Genomic DNA, 21744 nt, shown 5'->3' with positions numbered 1-21744 from the left:
GGGAGAGGAAGAAAGATGGGAAGGACGGAAGGAAGAAAGGAAGGAAGTAAGGAAGAAAGAAAGAAAGAAAAGAGGGAGCAGGAGGGAGAGAGGAAGGAAAGAGGTGAGAGAAAGAAGAGTAGGAAAGAAGGAATGAAGAATGAAAGAAAAAGAAAGAGGGAGAGAAGACAGAGATAAAGAAGGAAGGAAGGAGAGGGAAAGAAAGAATAAGAACGAGAGAGAGGAAGAAAGAAAGGGAGGGGGGGTGGCTGCCTTGATTCTGCGCCAGGAAAGAGCGTGAAGGGACCCAGGGGCAAAAAGCATTTCCCGTGCAGCATGAGGCAGCGGGTGTCCGTTTTAGGAGAAGTGCGTAAAGCCTCAGAGTTGCACGTTCGTGAGGCTGAGCCGCTGCTGAGCTCACGTTCATGAGGCTGAGCCGCGGCAGGAGGAGGAGGAGGTGAGGCAAGAGGAGGAGGAGGCAGCGGCTACCTGGGTCGGTGCCCGGCAGCGCCGTGCAGAGAGTCCCGAGCCTCTGGGACACAGAAGTGCTCTGTAGCACTTTGAATCCTCCTCCTCCTCCACGCGGCGCTGCTGGGTGCTTTGTCTGTGCTTCAGCAGCAGCAGCAGCAGCAGCAGCAGCAGCCGTTTCCAGGCGCCGAGCCATGGCAGGAGGAGGATTCAAAGTGCGACTCTCCGTGCGGCGTTGCCGGGCGCTGACCCGGCAAGCTGCCTCCTCCTTCTCCTGCTGTGGCTCGGGGCGCTCCACGCAGCGCTGCTCCGGCGGCCTTTCTATCCCCCCCCCGGGCCCAGCTGTTTGTCGGCGCTTTGTCGGCGTGGCGCTTCAGCAGCAAGGTCCCGCTGCTGGGTCCCACTGGCTGGGGCGCTCGGCGGGCCACATGACGAGGTCTGGCGGGCCGGATTTGGCCCCCGGGCCTTGTGTTTGACACCCATGCTGTAGGGTATTTCCAGCCCAACCAGAGTCATGGAGCAAAAAGGAAGGTTGGGGTTAAGAACATAGGTTCTGTAAGAATTTTGAGGATGGCACCTTTCTTTAAAACAAAGTTTCTAGTCCTAAAATGTGCATGTTAAATATGTCAGAAAGGACTGCAGCTCAGTTGTATCAGAAATCAAATAAAAACAAAATCCCTATGAAGTTTAATGAATAATTGTTCACATTTATTGAAACTTCAGTTCTCCTGATTTCTCATCCTGACTTCAGCTAGTTTAACAGTACAAAGGGCAGAATCCTACTGCTTTTGCCAGTGAAACAAAACATTGCTACAGTTCACATGCCTTTGTGTAAAGATCTTGTCCGATCCTCAGCATAGCTCCATTAAGTGCACAACTCTTCTAAGAATGGAAATATTTCAGCACTTCTCTGGCGACCAGTTTCTTCCCGTCCTCTTTTTACTGATATGCACTTCATAAAAGTGACACCCTATCACAACCAGTCATTCTTTCTTAGGCAGCTATAAAAGTACATTGGAAGCTGCAGATAAAAACTGGCCTCAAGATCCACTCTGTTTAAGTGCTCAGCCTGGGGGCATAACCACCACAAGAATCATGCAAAGTTAAAATGTCTGCCCTTGCTGCATCAGCGTGCAGCCAGTCACACTGGCAGTTTAGGGTGGCACAGAGTCACTCTGTTGGAAATAGCCACCAGCAGCAGACATCCAATGAGGCCATTGAGCTAGGGATGCCATGCCAGGTAGCACAATCACAGCATCACACATTTCTTTTTAACGAAGATACTGGGCTTTTGACACAGCTTATTTTGGCTCAGAAACAGCTAGCTGTTTCCACTTCTGCATATTTATCAACCTGTTATCCTGATCCTGTGGATTAGGTAATTCATTGTATTGACTGGAGGTAGAGGTTGTTATTGTTTCATGCCACCCCAATCTCTGAGCGGAATGAGATTTCAGGGGTTCCATGTGCTCAACCAGGGTTCATATTTCCTTTGGGAACAAGGCAAAGGAGAATGTGGTGTCTTCATGATATATGGTTTATATACACACATATATAAGCTGAGCCTATGATGGATGTGTTTGTAGCATCAACACTACAAAAAAGTCTTGATCTCCCATAGCCACAGCCTTGGATTCAAACAGAAATCAAACATTGCTCTCAAACATTGCTCTGAGTCTTTTTGTAGCCCATCTTGCCATCTCACGCATAGCCCCTTTCCTTCATTTCTCTTAATTGTCTTGATCTCCCATAGCCACAGCCTTGGATTCAAACAGAAATCAAACATTGCTCTCAAACATTGCTCTGAGTCTTTTTGTAGCCCATCTTGGCATCTCACGCATAGCCCCTTTCCTTCATTTCTCTTAATTGTCCATCAGCCAGGCTATCACCTCAACACAAGAAGTAAGTCTGGCTTATATTTTAACACCTGCTGGGGGGGGGGGGCGACGCCGACAAGATAAAAGAAATTACTAAGATAACTTGAAAAACACATCAATCATTGCTTTTTTGTTTTAAATGACTCATGTTACCAAGAGCTTAGAGGCAGGCAGTTATGACAGAATGTTTCTTTCAGAAGAGAAACAAGACTGAAATTGTATTTCCTTGTCTCCAATTTAAACTTTAAACTATGAATTAATGCTGCAAAGGTAGATAACATTATTATGTTATCCTTTAGTGGCTAGGGAATTGCCAAGTGCTTCAGTTCTTTGTCTCAGAAGAAATGGGACATGTTAAATTAACGAGACAATGGCTTTCTTTCTGTGAGGTATAAAAATCAAAGTCTATTTTGCTTTACAATGTAAATTAGTTTCACACAAATGTCGTACCCCAAAAGAACAGCTTTATCAGGACTGCTTCAACTGTTGCTTTGCCCTACTCATGTTCTGAATATGTGTTGGGACATGGCCAGAAATGAGAAATGCAGCGCATGAACACAGACAACCACATCAAGGGGTTAGCTTACTATAAAGTGCTTAAGGGCACTTCATAAGCTAGTGGTCCAAACTAAACCAGACCAAAAGAAGTCCCATGTGAGTTATCTATTGCAGGGGAACAGCATTTAAGTGACTTCAGGGCAGGCATCCCCAAACTTCGGCCCTCCAGATGTTTTGGACTACAATTCCTATCTTCCCCAACCACTGGTCCTGTTAGCTAGGGATCGTGGGAGTTGTAGGCCAAAACATCTGGAGGGCCGAAGTTTGGGGATACCTGCTTCAGGGTGCTGGTGCTGGTTAGATCAGGCATCCCCAAACTGCGGCCCTCCAGATGTTTTGGCCTACAACTCCCATGATCCCTAGCTAACAGGACCAGTGGTCAGGGATGATGGGGATTGTAGTCCAAAACATCTGGAGGGCCGGAGTTTGGGGGTGCCTGGGTTAGATGTTTGGAATGTCACCCTGTTAAAATATTGTCGACACCGGGGTAGCCAATGTAGTGTCCTTCAGATATTGTTGAACTCCAACTCCCATCAGCCTTAGTTATTCTGGACAATGATAAGGTACAATGGGAGTTGCTGTCCAATAACATTTGGATAGCAACATGTTAGCTACTTTCAGTCTACATTCTATGCCAGGCATAGGCAAACGCCGGCTGGTCCTGTTAGCTAGGGATGATGGGAATTGTAGTCCCAAACATCTGGAGGGCCGGAGTTTGCCTATGCCTGTTCTATGCAATTATGGACTATTTGTAAACTGGAGCTATTTTTTAAGTGAACAAGCTATTAAGGTCCAGCAGAACATGTATTATATGGTCAAAATGCACCAGTACAGTGGTTCCAAATTAGCTAATTACTGAGGACTCCCTATTTTTCAAATCCAAGCCACAGACCCCCTACTTTAGAAAATTTTGATCGCTATGGTAGTTAAACAATAACTATAGTAACCTACAGTCTTCATAAAGGTTTTCAATGGAGTGAATAGCACCTGCAATAAAAATAAGAAGCTACAGACAACAACTGATTGAACAGAATTTGATCTGAAGCACAGCTTCTTTTTAATGATTTCCCCCCTCAGTCAGTCACTATCATTTTGCCATTCAGGCTCATGGCTTCATTTATAAATATTTTGAAAACACTGCTAATTACACACACACACACACACACACACATATTATTATTATTATTATTATTATTATTATTATTATTATTATTATTATATCCTGCAAATACCTTGTATAGATGCCTCACTAACATCTTGATGAAAGAAAATGGGAGACTTAGCCAGGAAAAGCCTAATGTATTGATTTCTGGCAGATTATTAGCGTGCAAGCAAATCTGTGTTTCTAGAATGGGACTTGCACCAGACTTTCAGCCTAAATGTTGAATCTGAAGAATGATGGCGATTATTATTTGTGCCCCGTTCATCTGACTGGGTTGCCCCAGCCACTCTGATCTCCCTGCACAGTTGTAACCAAACTGACAAACAGCTCTCAGCCAGCAGCTACTTATACTATGCCTGTGAGGGGACTCTATATTTGAGCAGCTTTAATTAAAATGCTGAAGGGGATTTGTTGTTCCAACAAATTTCTATCTTCTTGGCTAAATATGAAACAAATATTTAGGATAGCAAGCATATACAGGGGGGGGCAGAAGTAAATTATCTACTTTAAAGAAGTGTTTCAGAACAGGTGCTGATGTACTTTGAAGTAGGCATTTGCTCATTTCTACACCCTTCTACAATGGAAGATCCGATTATATGGAACAGCCAGCATTGGCTTTTGTACTCAGCTCCTGTTGTTCTGTTGCACAATAGCTGCTGGGTTTGTTTTCTTGTTCTATGCATGTCTCTAATCCTCTGAGTTACGCTAGCAGCTGGGCAAGTTCAGAGAACAGCAAACAGGCACACACATGGCTTGGATGCCAGGACTCGCCAACTAGCTACAACCTCCTTCATGTCCCTCTTCTCCTCCACCTCCATCCTTTCCCCAGCCAAAGATTAGAGAGTTAGAAGCAATGTGAGCTAGAAGCTTAGAGCAGAGTTAGGAGTGATGCAACGGAGAAGGCAGGCAGCGAGTTGCAAAGTCAGAGAAGCAGAGCACAATGTTTGATGTCTGTTTGAATCCAAGGCTGCAGCTATGGGAGAAACAAGACCCTTTTGGGTTGCTAATGCTGTGAGCTTCTCCATTGTAGGCTTCAGGGTGTGTGTGTGTGTGTGTGTGTGTGTGTGTGTGTGTGTGTGTGTACATACACCATATATCATAAAGACACCACAGTCTCCACTGTGCTTCATTTCCAAAATAAAACACACACCCTGGGTGAGCACCTGGAATCCCTGGAATCTTGTACAGCTCTGAGATTAGGGTGGCATGCAAAAGCGTTTTAGACCATTGCTAGGAATGTTTATGTTTATGGTAATTTATGCCTGTAGAATCAACATTCTCCACATTGAGTGTGTATTACATGGCCTAAATATTTTAAAATTCACTAAGCAAGTACTTAAATTCTGTCCTCCTCTGAGGTTCTATCCCGATATGAAAACAAAACAAAGCCGTTTGACATGCTCCCTGTTTTCCTCTGAACAATTAACTGTATTTAAGGATTTAAAAGCTTTGTGCCAGTTTTGTTTGGCAGTCACAGCACTTATCTAAAAGCAGGAACACATCCTGCCTTGAAGCTTTTATTCATGACTCCAAAGTCATTTGGAGCCTGTAGATATTTTTCCTAACACATTTTCCTAATATGGTTGGCACTATGTGGGTCCTAATCTGTAGTAGTTAAGAGGCTCAGTTTCATCTCCCATACAATGCACTAGACTAGAGGTATACTTAAGGATGATAATGTCGTTTGGCTAAAGCATCCTGTTTAAACTACATTCAGGACACGGTTTGGATTACTCAGGGGCAACTATTCCAAATAATGTATGATGATGATTTGCAGTTGATCAGGCTGCTAACATAAAGGGATAGTTAATTAATAAAACTCCACAGCCTTTGTAGGCAGATGGGGGGGGGACATAAGCAGTAAACGATTTCTCTTTTGGGATGCGGGTGGTACTGCAGTCTAAACCACAGAGCCTAGGGCTTGCTGATCAAAAGGTCAGCGGTACGAATCCCTGCGCAGGGTGAGCTCCCGTTGCTTGGTCCCAGCTCCTGCCAACCTAGCAGTTTGGAAGCACATCAAAGTGCAAGTAGATAAATACCTTCCAGCGGGAAGGTAAATGGCATTTCCGTGCGGTGCTTTGGTTTGCCAGAAGCGGCTTAGTCATGCTGGCCACATGACCCGGAAGCTGTCTGTGGACAAACGCCGGCTCCCTCGGCCTATAGAGGTTCTGGAAGTCTGTTCATAAACTGAAGCGTTCATAAACTGAAGCAAACTTTCCCATGAAAGTAATGGAAAGTGGAGTAATCCGTTCCAGACGGGCCTGCGGAGTACTCAAACTGAAGCGTACTTAACCCGAAGCATGGGTGTAATTGGTTCTGGAAGTCTGTTCATAAATTGAAGCGTTCATAAACTGAAGCGAACTTTCCTATTGAAAGTAATGGAAAATGAATTAATCCGTTCCAGATGGGTCTGCGGCGTTCGTAAACCGAAAATTTGTAAACCAAGGTTCCACTGTATACAGTACTAGCCAAGAGAGAATTTTAGCTCTCTCTCATTCAGTTCTTTTTTCATATTATCATTTATCTATTTATTTAAAGAACATTGTAAAGGTCATCATGTCTGTATGCAAGTCAATAGTAAGGGGATGAGATTCCAACTCCTTTCCCTATATTTCTTGTGCTACATGCAGAGAGATTTACAGCAAGGGTTCTCATATTTCAAAAAGTAAAAACCAGAAAGTTACTGAAGATCCTGGACAAACCACCACCTTCTGGAAACCCCCCCCCTCCCCAGGATGTCACCTCTGCCTTTGTAATCCCAGTAATGCCCAGAAAATCGCAGATGTATGACAGCCCTATTTACAGCACAATTGTAAATGTGCCTATTCAGAACTCAATGTTTTCAATGGGGTTCACTCCCAGATTAGGGGTATACATGTTGTTGTGTTCCCTCTTTCCTTTTTATGCTCTAGGATCCTGTGTGTAAATGCTTCAAGTATTTCTCATTTCATCATAGTATTTATTTTATTTATTGTAAAAATGGTTGTAAAATCACTCCAGAGGGAGTGTTTTCTGTTTTCTGATAATAAGTAGCATATGAAATGTTGGAAATATGTATTACCAAGTGCATGGTTGATTTCAGTCATCAGACAAACCAGTCCTGTGGCCTATAAAAAGCCATGGCAGTATATTCCACGTTTAGCTGAGAGAAACACATGTTTTCTGCAGTGAACTAAATGGAACGTAAAGGCTGTTTTTTGATTCTGTTTACTTAATTAAGATTAAAAAGACGCATTGCTATATGTTCAAGCTGAGCCTTAGTCTGTGGGAAATGCCAGGCAGAATTAGGGTCATCGTCGACACTGGCCTAATTTCTATTGATGTTAATTAAAAAGTTTTAGTTTGCCAAGTCATGGAGAAATAGTGGTCGATGGCCCTGAAATTAATTTAGAAAGTGGCAACTTGCTTTGTCAATCCACCTCATGTACTTGAAAATAACTCAGCATGTTGGAGGAAATAATCCTTCAGTTCAGATGCTTCCTGACTCCATTTAACATAACACCATGCCTGGCCTTCTTCAAAACCCTGCCAGTGCAATTCTATACATGTCTGCTCAGAGGTAATCCCCACTGTGTTCAATGGACTTACTTCCCGAAAAGGATGTAGATTTGTAGCCTGGCAGCATAATCCTCTGCATATTTTACCCAGAGGTAAGTGGTAAGCGGGATGAATTTTCACTAAACAAGTCCTCTGGAAGCAACACAAAACTATGAAACCAGGGAAATCCTGGCTGTGAGTCCTGGAGGACCTGCTTCTTGCCTGGCAGGCCTTTTCCTGCCTGGTCTAGGAGGGCTGGGCCCTGACTGACTCCAGCTACAAACGCTGAAGCTGCTGAACAGAATCTGGACTGTGGCGTTAACTTGTGTGGATTATTTTTCTAAGGGAGGGGAGATGTGCCTGGGAAGAGAGGAGCTAGGGAGAGGAAGGGGACAGGTGCAATGGTTCAGGGAAGGAGGAAGTATGGTGTGGAAGGTGGGACAGGCCGAGTAAGGGATACACAGCACTGACAGTTAGTGACTGTGCCGTGTGCCCATTCATCCTCCAGCCTGGGAAATTGTTGTCCTATCAGCCAGCCATTGGGTCTGCAGATGCTGATGCTGCTGAATGCCAGGTCAACTCTGAACAAGACCTCCCTCATCCATTGATCGGATTGTGGATGAGGAGGCTAATCTGACCTGCATCACTGAGACCTGGGTGGGTGAGCAGAGTAGAGTTTGTCTCACCCAATGGTGCTCACCTGAGTATTCAGTGCAGAATCTGGGCAGACTTGAGGGTCGGGGAGGGGGAGTTGCTATGGTCTATATAAATTCTCTCTCTCTCTCTCTCTCTCTCTCTCTCTCTCTCTCTCTCTCTCTCTCTCTCTCTCTCTCTCTCTCTCTCCCCAGTTTGCGGGTGTGTGTTCTAGAGCGTGTGATCCTGGCACAGGTCAATCAGGAGTTCCGGTACGTCTTTATCTAGAAAAGTAGCATTGCTCTCAGGCATTACTTCAGTGTAAAACTCCATTATGCATTGTAGGGGTGGGGAAGAATTTGGTTTGGTCTACATTTTAATGTGAACCTACTTAATTCTCATTGAAACAATATGCAAACTTGAAACACAATGCTCCTTCGAAATGCATAGTTCACCTAATTTGGGGATACAGGTCACCAGCCAAATAATGTGTACAAAAATGTGTATAAATATATCCATAATTATAGTGTTCCCTTGTGGAGTGTTCCCTCAGCTTCCTCCCCTCACCCCTCTCCTTGGGAGTCCTCTGGGCAGCCACAGCTGCTGCCCCTGGTCTCTGATCTGCCCCCCTGCCCCAAAGAGAGGTGCCTCCTCACACTGCCCCACAGGGGCCTGGGAAGCAGGGCCAGCTCTAAGGCAAGGCTGGGTGGCACATGGCGCCAGGGCGCGGCTGCGCCCGCTGCAGTGCTGCAGCGTCCTGCACCCGCCCGCCAGCCGCGGTGGGAAATGGGGCGGGGTGGGGGTACCGGAGCGATCTTCGCAAAACGGCGCCAGGGCACCCGATATGCTTAAGATGGCCCTGCTGGGAAGCACCCCGTAGCCAGATCCATAGGCACCATTCACCTGAGGAGCTTGTAGCCAAGACTAATGCAACAAACAGCTGTGCAGGCCTTTGGGAGGCAGAGCCACAAGAGGGTATCAGAGGAAGGGAGGGAAGGAAAGAGGGACAGAGACCAGTGCTGTTCGTGGCACCCCTGACAATCATTCAAGGCACCCCAGGGTGCCACGGCACACTGATTGAAAACTACTGCATAATCCATGAGTTGCAAACCTTGTGACTTTAACCCCAAATCAGCCTTCCTCTCATTAATCCATTTTGTTTCTAGTCAGGACAGCTACCTTTTGCTTACTGTGTGACAATAAAAAAACTAACATCATTTGGTGATGTCACAGTGGCCTGGGTGGGCTACTTCAGAGAAACGACTCCACACAGCTCCGCATTTTATTGTTTTATTGGTGCTGTGTATTTACAGTGCTTAAAGCAGTGCTATTTACAGAGGTTAACACATCTTATCGGTTTCCTGCAGAACCTCCGAATGGAGATTGGCGCGTTTTTCTCCAGCATAAAAGCTTGGGGAGACCCAGCCTCTTCCCCCGACGTTTTTTGCGCAATTCTGGAGTAGGTGGGATTGGCCTTCCCCCCTTGCTCCCCCCTTCCTGTCCCTCCTTGGGCAATGGCTCTGCTACCTTGTCTGAGCCTCGGACACCACTTCCTGTTTCTCCACTTGAGTCGGAACTCTCCCTGCTTTCCCCAGCGCTCGGAGATGGGCTGGAGCTCAAGATGGGAGGGACCTCCCGATATCCCCTGTCCCTCACAGGTGAGATGAACCACACACATTACATCATGTTTTAAACTAATCGAAATCTGTGAAGAAAATGAACACCAAATCTTCAGTTCTCCTCAAAGGAAACACTTTTTGGAGTTACTTTCCCTTGATTTAGCTTTCAAATGTGCACCGTTATAATTCATAATTAAGCATGCTTTGTTTTGATCATGCAAATGAAAGTAGGAAATGAAAGCTGATTTTTCTGAGGGGAAAATGATCAGAGTAAACTGATGGCAAGCAAAAGAGAAAAGTATGATACAACTCGGTTTAATTAGCATCCAGCGTGACAGTGAGACTGGCTTAGCACTTGCTGAACTTGGCTCTGGGTTGACGATCTGAACTGCAAAGCTACAGAAATATAACATACTTCTGTTTGATTAACAAGCAACTTATGGCATGATCCTCGGAGCTTGCTGTGAGGCAATAGACAGATGCTTAAGTTTTAAAAGTCATTCTTTTCTAATAGATTCCTGGGATGTAAATTCTTGGCTTTGCAACTAAAACAGAAAACCAGTTGTGGCAAAAAATAAAATAAAATCCCATATTTATTTTTCCTCAAAAAAACACACGGTGGCTTATTTTCATGGGATGTCTTATTTTTTAAAAATTAAGTATGGTACAGTTTAACCTACAAGGTTAAACTGCCTATCACTATGGCTTATTTTCGGGGTATGGCCTATTTTCTGGGTGTGGCTTATTTTCGGAGAGGTACACACACACACACACACACACACACACACACACACACTATATATATATATATATATATATATATATATATATATATATATATATAGGTAAAGGGACCCCTGACCATTAGGTCCAGTCATGACCAACTCTGGGGTTGCGCGCTCATCTCGCATTATTGGCCGAGGGAGCCGGCGTATAGCTTCCAGTTCATGTGGCCAGCATGACAAAGCCGCTTCTGGCAAACCAGAGCAGCACATGGAAACGCCGTTTACCTTCCCGCTGTAGCGGTTCCTATTTATCTACTTGCATTTTGACGTGCTTTCGAACTGCTAGGTTGGCAGGAGCTGGGACCAAGCAACGGGAGCTCACCCCGTCACAGGGATTCGAACCACCGACCTTCTGATCAGCAAGCCCTAGGCTCAGTGGTTTAACCACAGCGCCACCTGGGTCCCTATATATATATATATGAGAGTTTCAGAAATCCCTTTGTCAGAAGGCAATGAGGAGGACCAAGTAGGTTGGCTCTTAAAGAGGATTAGCCAAATTTGTGGAATATAAGGCTATCAATGGCTATTAGCCACGATGGCTATGTTGTTGTATATTCACTGGCAAAGGCAGCATGTACTGAATATCTATTGCTGAGAATTGCAGGCAGGCCAAGTGCAATTGCGCTCAATTCCTGCTTGCAGGCTTCCCACAGGCATTTGATTAGTAACCTTGAGAACTAGACTAAATGGGCCACTTGCTTGATCCAGCAGGCTTTTCTTAGGTTCTTAGTATATACAGTAACAATGACTCATGTATGTATTTGTATAGTACACATACAAAACTGAAGGAAGTACTGTATATAGCAATGAGAACTAGTCAATGTGTTGATGAAAGCAACCCCTTCTTCTAGTTTGGCCCTGTCCTGGTTATGATGTTACAAAATACTTTTTCATGCACTTTACAATATTTCAATGAATAGCTAGCACTGAAATCCTCTTCAACTGTTGCTTTTGTGCTGACCTCTAGTGGACAAAATGAGTAATAAATGGAACAGAAACAAAACCAGAAGATTACAGATTAGCTGTGTTCATATATGAATCGATACATAGCACCATTTTTTTAAGCAGAAGACTGTAAATCATTGCAGGGGACCTAGTCCATTTTGAGATATGGCTATTTGTTAACTCACAGAGGGCTACTTTTTAATCACATTGAACCTGTTTATAGTGAAATGTAGATAACTGATCTACACCAATGAGTATTTAAAAAGCTACGAAACCTTCGAGGCCAACTGGTTTATTGTGGCATAACTGAGACCCTATGTTACGCCACTGGGTACCTGAAATGAATTACTGTGCCTTATGGAGGATAAACAGAGCTGAAAAACCTAGCTAAAAAGTAAATATAATGGGTATGCAAAACACACCCTCATTTTTGGAGCATTAAAAATATAGGATCATTCAAATGTAATGCCAAACCATGGGTTGTTGGTATGAAAATGAATCCTAAGAAGCCTTAGTGCTTTGTGTTCATGTCACAAATGATAGTCTGCCTTTTTTATACTATGGTTTGCCACAAACTGTTTGAAAGTTTCCAATTACCATAAAGTTTCCAATTACTACCGTATACATGATAGCAGAATGAAGGTGGAAGAAAGGAGCCTTGCATTCATAAAACTAGACTGTGTGTGGTATCTGTCACAGTGGCCGGAGCGGGCTACTTCAGAGTAACGACTCTACACAGCTCTGCATTTTATTCTTTTATTGGTGCTGCGTATTTACAGTGCTGAAGTCATTGCTATATACACGGAGCCATGTGTTCAGTCAGGTTCAGAACCTCCGAATGGTTTTTGGCGCGTCTTTCTCCAACACAAAAGCTTTGGCAGACCCATCCTCTTTCCCCTCCTCTTTCTGCGTAATTCCGGAGTTGGGGGGATGGGTCTCCCCCCCTTATTTGCCCCTTCCTGTCCCACCTGGGACCCTGGCTCCTCTACCTTGCCTGAGCCTCGGACACGACTTCCTGCTTCCCCACTGGAATCGGAACTCTCTCTGCTTTCCCCTGTGCTCGGGGATGGGCTTGAACTCAGGAGGGGAGGGACTTCGCGATATCCCCTGTCCCTCACAGTATCCAAAAAAGGAGTTCATTTATCACAAGGACTTCTGGTTGCACAACAGAACTTCTTCTTCCACACCCCCCTAGCACTGTTCTGAGTCTTTCCCCAGCCTTCTAGAGCAGATTTGGAGACGGCAAGGGGGCAGGTGGGGAAATGAGAGGAAGGGTAAGTTCCATTGCACAACAAAACCCCTTGCACTAGCACAGGGGTTCCCAAACTAAGGCCTGGGGGACGGATGCGGCCCAATTGCCTTCTAAATCCGGCCCGCGGACGGTCTGGGAATCAGCATGTTTTTACAAGAGTCCTTTACAAGTGTCCTTTTATTTAAAAGTGTCCTTTTATTTAAAATGCATCTCTGGGTTATTTGTGGAGCCTGTCTGGTGTTTTTACATGAGTAGAATGTGTCCTTTTATTTAAAATGCATCTCTGAGTTATTTGTGGGGCATAGGAATTCGTTCATATTTTTTTTCAAAATATAGTCCGGTCCCCCACAAGGTCCGAGGGACAGTGGACTGGCCCCCTGCTGAAAAAGTTTGCTGAGCCCTGGAGCAGAACTACTTTGTTAGATACCACCCTAGGGTTTACAGTCTTATAATGCAATGAACAACCAAGTGAGAAATGGCTTCTTTAAAAAAATGTATGAGGGAAACACTCAATTCTTCTTCAAAGTCCAAGAAAGATAATCAACATATAACATTTAAGTCACTGGGCTTTGCATACACCCAAAAATCCTTAAAGAATTAAAATCTTTAGATCACGATGACAACAACACCAACTCCTCACTTAAATCAAGCTTTTTTTTGGGGGGGGGAGATTAGAAGGCAGTTAACAAGAAATCATTTTTTGAAAAGGTATCCAAGGTGGAGGCAAATATTACAGGCCAGCTAGCCTAACACCTCTTCTATCTGAATGGATAGACAGCATTGTACAATGAATAGAAGGAAGAGCAAGCCTTGCTAAAGAAGACACCACATGATTCATTTATACCCCGCCTCTTAGCCATGGGCCAAAGGTTCCCCACACCGGCATAGTGGGTGAGGTTCCCATGTTTCCTACTTGCATGTCACCTTGTTTTAAAGACATGCAGACATAAAAGTGGTGCCAGCAGTTTGTATACTTGAAGAAAAAAGTATCTGAATTGACCTCAGAAGGCCCAACTAACAAGATCAACCAGACTACCAAATTTGGTAGCTACTTTAATACAGTGGTACCTCGGTTTATGAACACAATTGGTTCCGGAAGTCTGTTCATAAACTGAAACGTTCATAAACTGAAGCGAACTTTCCCATTGAAAGTAATGGAAAATGAATTAATCCGTTCCAGATGGGTCTGTGGCGTTCATAAACCGAACATTCATAAACCGAGGTGTTCATAAACCGAGGTTCCACTGTATCTGTATACCCATTCCATTCCAAACCTTTATTGGCATCATTTACAAACATTTAAAAACAAACAGACAAAAAAAGAGAAAAGAAATATCTGTATATGTAGTGTGCTCTGAAACAAGTATTGAATAGCTTTTATGCTCAATGGATAATTAAGTACTGTATTTTCTCAGTGGGATAGCAATCTATACCGTAGAGCCACCATGTGCACAGGAGTCATTGTGTGGACAAATCCTGAACTTGTGGATTAGCTGTCTTGAACCTGGCTTTAATTTCAAATCCTGTTTGTTTTTGTTATTTTAGGGATAGTCTACATCAGGCACCCCCAAACTTCGGCCCTCCAGATGTTTTGGACTACAATTCCCATCTTCCCCGACCACTGGACCTGTTAGCTAGGGATCATGGGAGTTGTAGGCTAAAACATCTGGAGGGCCGCAGTTTGGGGATACCTGGTCTACATGAAAGTGCATGGGACTCTTGCTTTTTTGCATTTCAAATTGAAATGGTGCAACAATTCATGCTTGTCCACAAGAGGGTAGCAAGATTACATAGCTGCTAATTTATGAAGATTTCAAGAATATGTTGTTGTTAGTGGTGCTTTTTTTTAGTGCCCGTTGTTTTTCAAACGGGAATTCTGATCTAAAGATTGGTTTTCAGGTGTCATGAATCAGATTCTATAGGGTAAAAGCCATTTAAAAAGATGTAGGCCATTGATTTAATTGGAGACATCCTATTTTCACTGGGAAAATATTGTGTTTTCGGCATCATGTGTCTTACAAACTGGGTTTAAATTTATGAAAACTTTTTACAGGAGGAAGAGATGTGTGATTTGGGTCTCCATAGAAATATGATGGAGTGTCAACACCATGTATTACAAATAGAGTAGAGGTGAGGAACAGGGTGAGGTGCTTGCCTGCTCCTCCACCATGGCAGGTATTATGTCCAGGTGGAATATATGGCATGCTCTGCAATAGCCATAGCCCTCTGACCAAGATTCCACCAGCAGAACCAAGAGATGTGATCTGATCCTTGATGATTCCTGTACACCCCCCTCCCCAAGTGCCCATCTACTCCAATCTGCTTGAGGGTTGTAGAATCCTCTGGAGCATATGGGGTGCATGTGAGCCATGGGTTGGAGAGAGAGCACCTAAAACTCCCCCTTTCCCCATTCTTCTGATTTATTTCCCCCACCAGGTGAGAGTCAGCACTGGACACCACTCATGAACTGGGTCAGAAAACCATAATGAAGTATGAATATATTGAGTTATAATAACTTTAAAATAAGGTGAAAGTGGAGTAAAAACGAAGCACTTCTATAAACCTGGAGTTAAGAGGATGGTGTGTTTTTTACAATAAATAATAAATTATTCCCAAATGTCAAATTACCTGGATGTGACTCAGCAGAAACTGTAGCTATTAGGAACTCAAAAATCTGTGGCATAAAGCCACTGAATGAAGCTGGCAGACTTATGGAAGAGACAAAAACACAAGTAGGAGAGAAACATGTTGGTTTTTACCCCAGTTTAGTAAAGAAAGAAATACTTTAGATTCATCATATCCCATTTACAACACTAAGACAAACATCTATTTAAATCCAAGTTTGTATGCACCGTCGACAGGGTGCTTGGACGAGTGAAACCAACCACCTGTCTCCTTGATCCTTGCCCATCCTGGCTTATAAAAGCTAGCCGGGAAGGGCTGGGCGATGGGCTTCGCGGGGTGGTGAATGCTTCTCTCTGTGAGGGAGCCTTCCCAGACCCATTGAAAGAGGCGGTTGTTAAACCACTCCTTAACAAACCATCTTTAGATGCGGCCAATATGGCCAACTATCACCCAGTCTCAAATCTTCCATTCTTGGGCAAGGTGATTGAGCAAGTGGTTGCTGAACAATTCCAGGCATGCCTGGAAGAAGCGAACCATTTGGATCCCTTCCAGTCGGGATTCAGGCCTCATCATGGGACTGAAACATAGCTGCCAAGTTATCCCTTTTTAAAAGGGATTTTTCCTTATGCTGAATAGGCTTCCTCGCAAGAAAAGGGAAAACTTGGCAGCTATGGACTGAAACTGCCTTGGTCGCACTGGTTAATGATCTCCGGTGGGCTAGGGACAAAGGTGAGAGCTGTTTCCTAGTTCTGCTGGATTTCTCAGTGGCTTTTGACACCATCGACCATAACATCCTTCTGGACCGTCTAGAGGGCTTGGGAGCTGGGGGCACTGTCATACAGTGGTTCCGCTCCTTCCTCCTGGGCCATGTTCAGAAAGTGGTGGTGGTGGGGGGATGAGTGTTCAGACCCCTGGCTCTCACTTGTGGGGTGCCTCAGGGTTCTGTCCTTTCCCCCATGCTTTTCAACATCTACATGCAGTCGCTGGGAGAGATCATCAGGGGGTTTGGGCTGGGTGTTCATCAGTATGCAGATGATACCCAGCTCTACCGCTCTTTCAAATCAGAACCAGTGAAGGCAGTGAAGGTCCTGTGTGAGTGTCTGGAGGCGGTTGGAGGATGGATGGTGGCTAACAGATTGAGGATGAATCCTGACAAGACAGAAGTACTGTTTTGGATGGACAGGAGGTGGGCAGGTATGGAGGACTCCCTGGTCCTGAATGGGGTAACTGTGCCCCTGAGGGACCAGGTGTGCAGCCTGGGAGTCATTTTGGACTCACAGCTGTCCATGGAGGCACAGGTCAGTTCTCTGTGCAGGGCAGCTGTCTATAAGCTCCATCTGGTACCTCTCGCTTGGACTACTGCAATTCACTCTATGTGGGGCTACCTTTGAAGGTGACCCAAAAACTACAACTAATCCAGAATGCGGCAGCTAGACTGGTGACTGGGAGCGGCCGCCAAGACCACATAACACCGGTCTTGAAAGACCTACATTGGCTCCCAGTATGTTTCCGAGCACAATTCAAAGTGTTGGTGCTGACCTTTAAAGCCCTAAACAGCCTCAGTCCAGTATACCTGAAGGACACTGAGGTCTGCCCGGACACTGAGGTCCAGTGCCGAGGGCCTTCTGGCGGTTCCCTCACTGCGAGAAGCCAAGTTACAGGGAACCAGGCAGAGGGCCTTCTCGGTAGTGGCACCCGCCCTGTGGAACGCCCTCTCACCAGATGTCAAAAAGAAAAACAACTACCAGACTTTTAGAAGACATCTGAAGGCAGCCCTGTTTAGGGAAGCTTTTAATGTTTAATAGATTATTGTACAGTCATACCTCGGTTTAAGTACGCCTCGGTTTGAGTATTTTTAGTTTAAGTACTCCACGGACCTGTCTGGAATGGATTAATCCACTTTCCATTACTTTCAATGGGAAAGTTTGCTTCAGGTTAAGTACGCTTCAGGTTAAGTACAGACTTCCGGAACCAATTGTGTTTGTAAACCGAGGTACCACTGTATTTTAATATTGTGTTGTTAGCCGCCCAGAGTGGCTGGGGAAACCCAGCCAGATGGGCGGGGTATAAATAATAAGTTGTTGTTGTTGTTGTGGTTGTTGTTGTGGTTGTTGTTGTTGTTGTTGTTGTTGTTGTTGTTGTTATGAACTGGGCTGCTTGACTGGAAACCTGATTTCACATGTCAGCTTCAGGTAGAATCAGGACCACATCACCTTCTCAAGGTAGAATGGGAAAAATATCTATGTGAATCAGGTTCTGGTTATTTCCTTAAAATATAGCAGATTGTTCAATGCCGATAACATAAACGTTTGAGAACACTGGTTCTTCCCGCATTGCCCCCAAATAAGCACATTAAAAAGTACCAGCTGGTTCACAATGCATTGATGTTTTTTTTTTAAAAAAAAACCATTTTACTATTTACATGTACTGTACACAGCATAAAGCATAAGTATAAGACTGTGCCTATTGTAGGGAGTTTTAAGAGAATATTCTGGCAGATCGGTCCATCTTAAATGGAAGTAGAATCTATTTTGGTCTTCGCATTACAAAACTGCAGATATTTACCAGCAATGTAGCTACTGCTCCAGCAGAGAATGTGTTATATTTCCCACAGTTGATTAAAGCATTTCAGCAAAAAGCATCAGTTTTAGTTTCACTGCATTTTACTTCGTTAAAGCATGCTCCAAGCAGTTCAGGGCATTCAGCTTGTTCTTCAGCAATTTGGTTGCATTTCCAAATCAGACTATAATTCACCTCTTCAGTAATCACACTGTCGTGTTTGTATGCTGGGTGGTTAGTGACAAACTCTCGCATCCATTGAGCAGCTGTCATTAACTCTCCTGATGCCCTCATTTTAATTAGTTTCAGGTATTTTAAAATGCTGCACCTTGTATCCACATCCACTTCCATACTTTCAAGGTAAGAGTTTAAAATTGAAATTAACCCAGGAAATATTCCCTTCTTCCCATTGATAATGGTATCTATGCTCATTAAGATATACTCTTCGGCATCTGTTTCTGGAACATTCTGAGCTGGGTCACATCCGCCCACAGCAGCATTTCCACATTTATAAATATCTTTTCTGAAATAAAACATGCCCTGGTGGACAGCATCTCGTTTCTGAGCCACTTTAATGTTTTCATCTACCTTGGACAAAGGAATAAGAAAGTCTAGCTTGTATGAGAGAATGGCTCGTGTCAGCAACACCACAAATACAACATACGCAGAATTTTCAAAATCTGTTAACTGGACATCCATTGGTCTGAACTCAACCCTCCATCCGATATCTGAATTGGGAGGAGGAGGTTTAAATCTCATTGACTGCCAATTCGTTGACTGAATATTTTCAAAGTGGTCAGATTCATTTGCATCATCCAAGTGTATTTTCTCTTCGAAGATAATCAATGGATCACGAATAAATAAGTGAGCAATGTGTTGGGCCAAAAGATGGTCAATGCCTTCCTTTACCAGCTGCTCATAGATTTCTTTATCTACTGCCAAATCAATGTCGTTGTATTTTTCGCCGCTTTCGGAGAGGTAAGCATCTATGGAATCATATCTGGATTTGTTGATTCTGTAGCGGTTGTTCTTTAATGGCTCCAGCCCCTTCTCCTCCCTGGTTCTATCATCTACCGATGCAGATATTACTCCCCAACGGCAGTCAACATCCGTCACATAGCCCCTGTAGAATGGAGCTGCAGCACTTAATGCCATCAGAATGGGACACATTGTGGCTAGCTGATCATAAAGGTATCTTGCTTCAGAGATGCTGCAAGCCTGGAATGTTACTTGAAGGCAGCAGTTGCCCATTCCAAACCCCATCGCATCCATATATACATGGTCAGGCATGGCTGCTTTTGCTGCTTCACCATCATCATTAGCAAATGTTTCTATAAACGGCGATGGGGTATTCCTGTCCTTAAATATTGGTACGTTTATCACTACTTTCCCCCCTCTTCTGTGCCGAATGTTTCTCGTTAAAGTACCAAACCTGGGGTGTTTGCTGATGGCTTCATCTGGGAAGAAGAGGGACTTGGAGGCTCCTGTCTCAACAGGCGTTGGGATATACTCTGGTACCGTAAATCCCGGGCAACCTAATCTTGGAAATGATGTGATAGTGCAAAGAGCTTCGTTTTGTTTCAGCAGTGATGCCACTTCCTGCCGACGCTTCCTCATGTTCTCTTGCACAGTGTTAAACTCAGACATTGTTTCTCCATATGGCTGTCCAGGAATCCCTTCAACCATATAGCGTCCATATTCTGGCTTCCACAGAGTTGGATGGTTTGTGTCTACCGTTTCAACCTTGTCTTGCAAAGTAAGTGCAATTTCTTCTCCAGTTAAGGACAATTGTGCTCTCTTATTTTCATGGTCAAAAGCTACCACCATGTATTCTATCTCATCCCCCCACTTGAGCAAATCCTTGAGCCTCTCCCCGACAGCTTGGTAGATGTGCAAGAACTGGAGGATGCCGTGCTTGCGCACATGTTCCACATGCTGCTGCGTCTTATCCCAGCTCATCGGGGAGCCCTGTGTCAGAAGACCCATGGCCCTAAGCGGGAGCCGTGAAAAGAGCCAAGATGCCACAGGGAGGAGACATAGAAAGTGGCTGAGGGGATGGAAAGTTGTGGCTGCCGAGAGGGTGGGGGAAAGAAGCAGTCCAGCTGTGGTGAAAATTATTTCAGATAGGGTAAAAGGCAGAAGAATTAGGAAGAGGGAGAGGAAGGAAAATATACTACTACTCTCTTTACTTCTCTTTCACTTCCATTAAGCTTCCCGCCCTCCAGGATGGAGTGGTCCCTAGTTCATGCACCTATGGCTACACTGAAAGAAGAAAGTTTTGAGGAGGCTGTCAGCGACTGTGTGTGTATAGATGCGTATGGTGGCGATGACCGTGTCGGCAGCAGGGCACGTGGTTGTAGGTAGAGGGGGGAGGTGGGTCCTTTATATTGGATTTCTGTAATGCAATAATTTGCTTTGTCCTAGGTTGAAGGAGAGAGCGTACACCATTTCTGATATACAAACGAGCTGAGCGGTCTGTTGTCCTCAGCACAAAGCCAGCAATGGCAAACCACCTAACTCGCATGCGCAGTGGAAATCATGCGACATATCTGTGGTATTGTCAGGGAGCATGGCTAGTTGGAGTTCTCGTCTGCAGGGCAGGAGTTTGGCCCTTTTCAAGCTGCAGTCTTTAGACCAAGGGGATGGAGCTTGGGAAAGAAGGACATGAAGAAGAAGAGATGCATGTAGTATATAGTAAAGAGAACACAGTGGTCAGGAAGATGGAATATTGGAGAAACAGAGTCATGGCAACGGGTGCTAGGCAATGGTTGTTAGCAGGGAGGCGTGGCAGTTGAAAAATGTGGTTGGAAAAATTGTTGTTTGTCTATTTCAGTGTTTGTATTGGTGCTTGAGCCACATCCCAGAAGGAGCTCCCTGAGCATTGATAGTAGGACAGGCCATTTTAGATAGTGATGACTTGGTTAGTGGGGTAGAAGTGGCAGGATCATTAGGTAGGAGTGACCATGCTCTTCTGGAGTTTATTATATAGCGGAAAGGAGCTGTAGACTCAAATTCTAGACTTTAAGAAAGCCGACTTCAGAAAACTTAGGGAAACTCTGGGTGAAATCCCATGGACAGAAATACTAAAAGGGAAGGGAGTTCATGATGGTTGGGAGTTTGTTAAAAGGGAGATATTAAAAGCACAACTTCAGGCAATACCAATGAGACAGAAACATGGAAGGTGCCTAAAGAAGCCAGGGTGGCTATCTAAAGAACTTTTAACTGAGTTAAGATTTAAAGGGGATATGTACAAAAAATGGAAAAAGGGGGAAATCACCAGAGAGGAATTCAAACATATAGCCAGCACGTGTAGAGACAAAGTCGGAAAAGCTAAAGCACAGAATGAACTCAGGCTTGCTAGAGAGGTTAAAAGCAACAAAAAGGGTTTTTATGGGTATGTCCGTAGCAAAAGGAAGAACAAGGAAACAGTGGGGTCACTTAGAGGAGAAGATGGTGAAATGCGAACAGGGGACAGAGAAAGGGCAGAACTCCTCAATGCCTTCTTTGCCTCAGGCTTCTCCAAAAAAGAAAACAATGCCCTACCTGAAGAATATGGAGCAGATGATTCAGCAGGGGAAACACAGCCCAGAATAAGTAAGGAGGTAATACAAGAATACTTGGCTAGTTTAGATGTATTCAAGTCTCCAGGGCCAGATGAACTACATCCAATAGTATTAAAAGAACTGGCAGAGGTGATTTCAGAGCCACTGGCAATAATCTTTGAGAATTCCTGGAGAACAGGCGA

At 44.4% G+C, this 21744-nt stretch overlaps 1 pseudogene across 1 annotated transcript; it reads right to left on the bottom strand.

The window, feature by feature from the left end:
* Positions 1 to 17814: 17814 nt before the first annotated feature.
* Positions 17815 to 20737, bottom strand: LOC118085721 (glutamate--cysteine ligase catalytic subunit pseudogene; annotated as a pseudogene). Its single transcript, XR_015949585.1, has one exon. The product of XR_015949585.1 is annotated as a glutamate--cysteine ligase catalytic subunit pseudogene (transcript).
* Between the last annotated feature and the right edge of the window lie 1007 nt (positions 20738 to 21744).

This window comes from Zootoca vivipara, chromosome 4, assembly GCF_965207765.1.
Source record: "Zootoca vivipara chromosome 4, rZooViv2.hap1.1, whole genome shotgun sequence".
NCBI lineage: Eukaryota > Metazoa > Chordata > Lepidosauria > Squamata > Lacertidae > Zootoca > Zootoca vivipara.
This window is presented reverse-complemented; position numbering and strand designations above follow the sequence as displayed.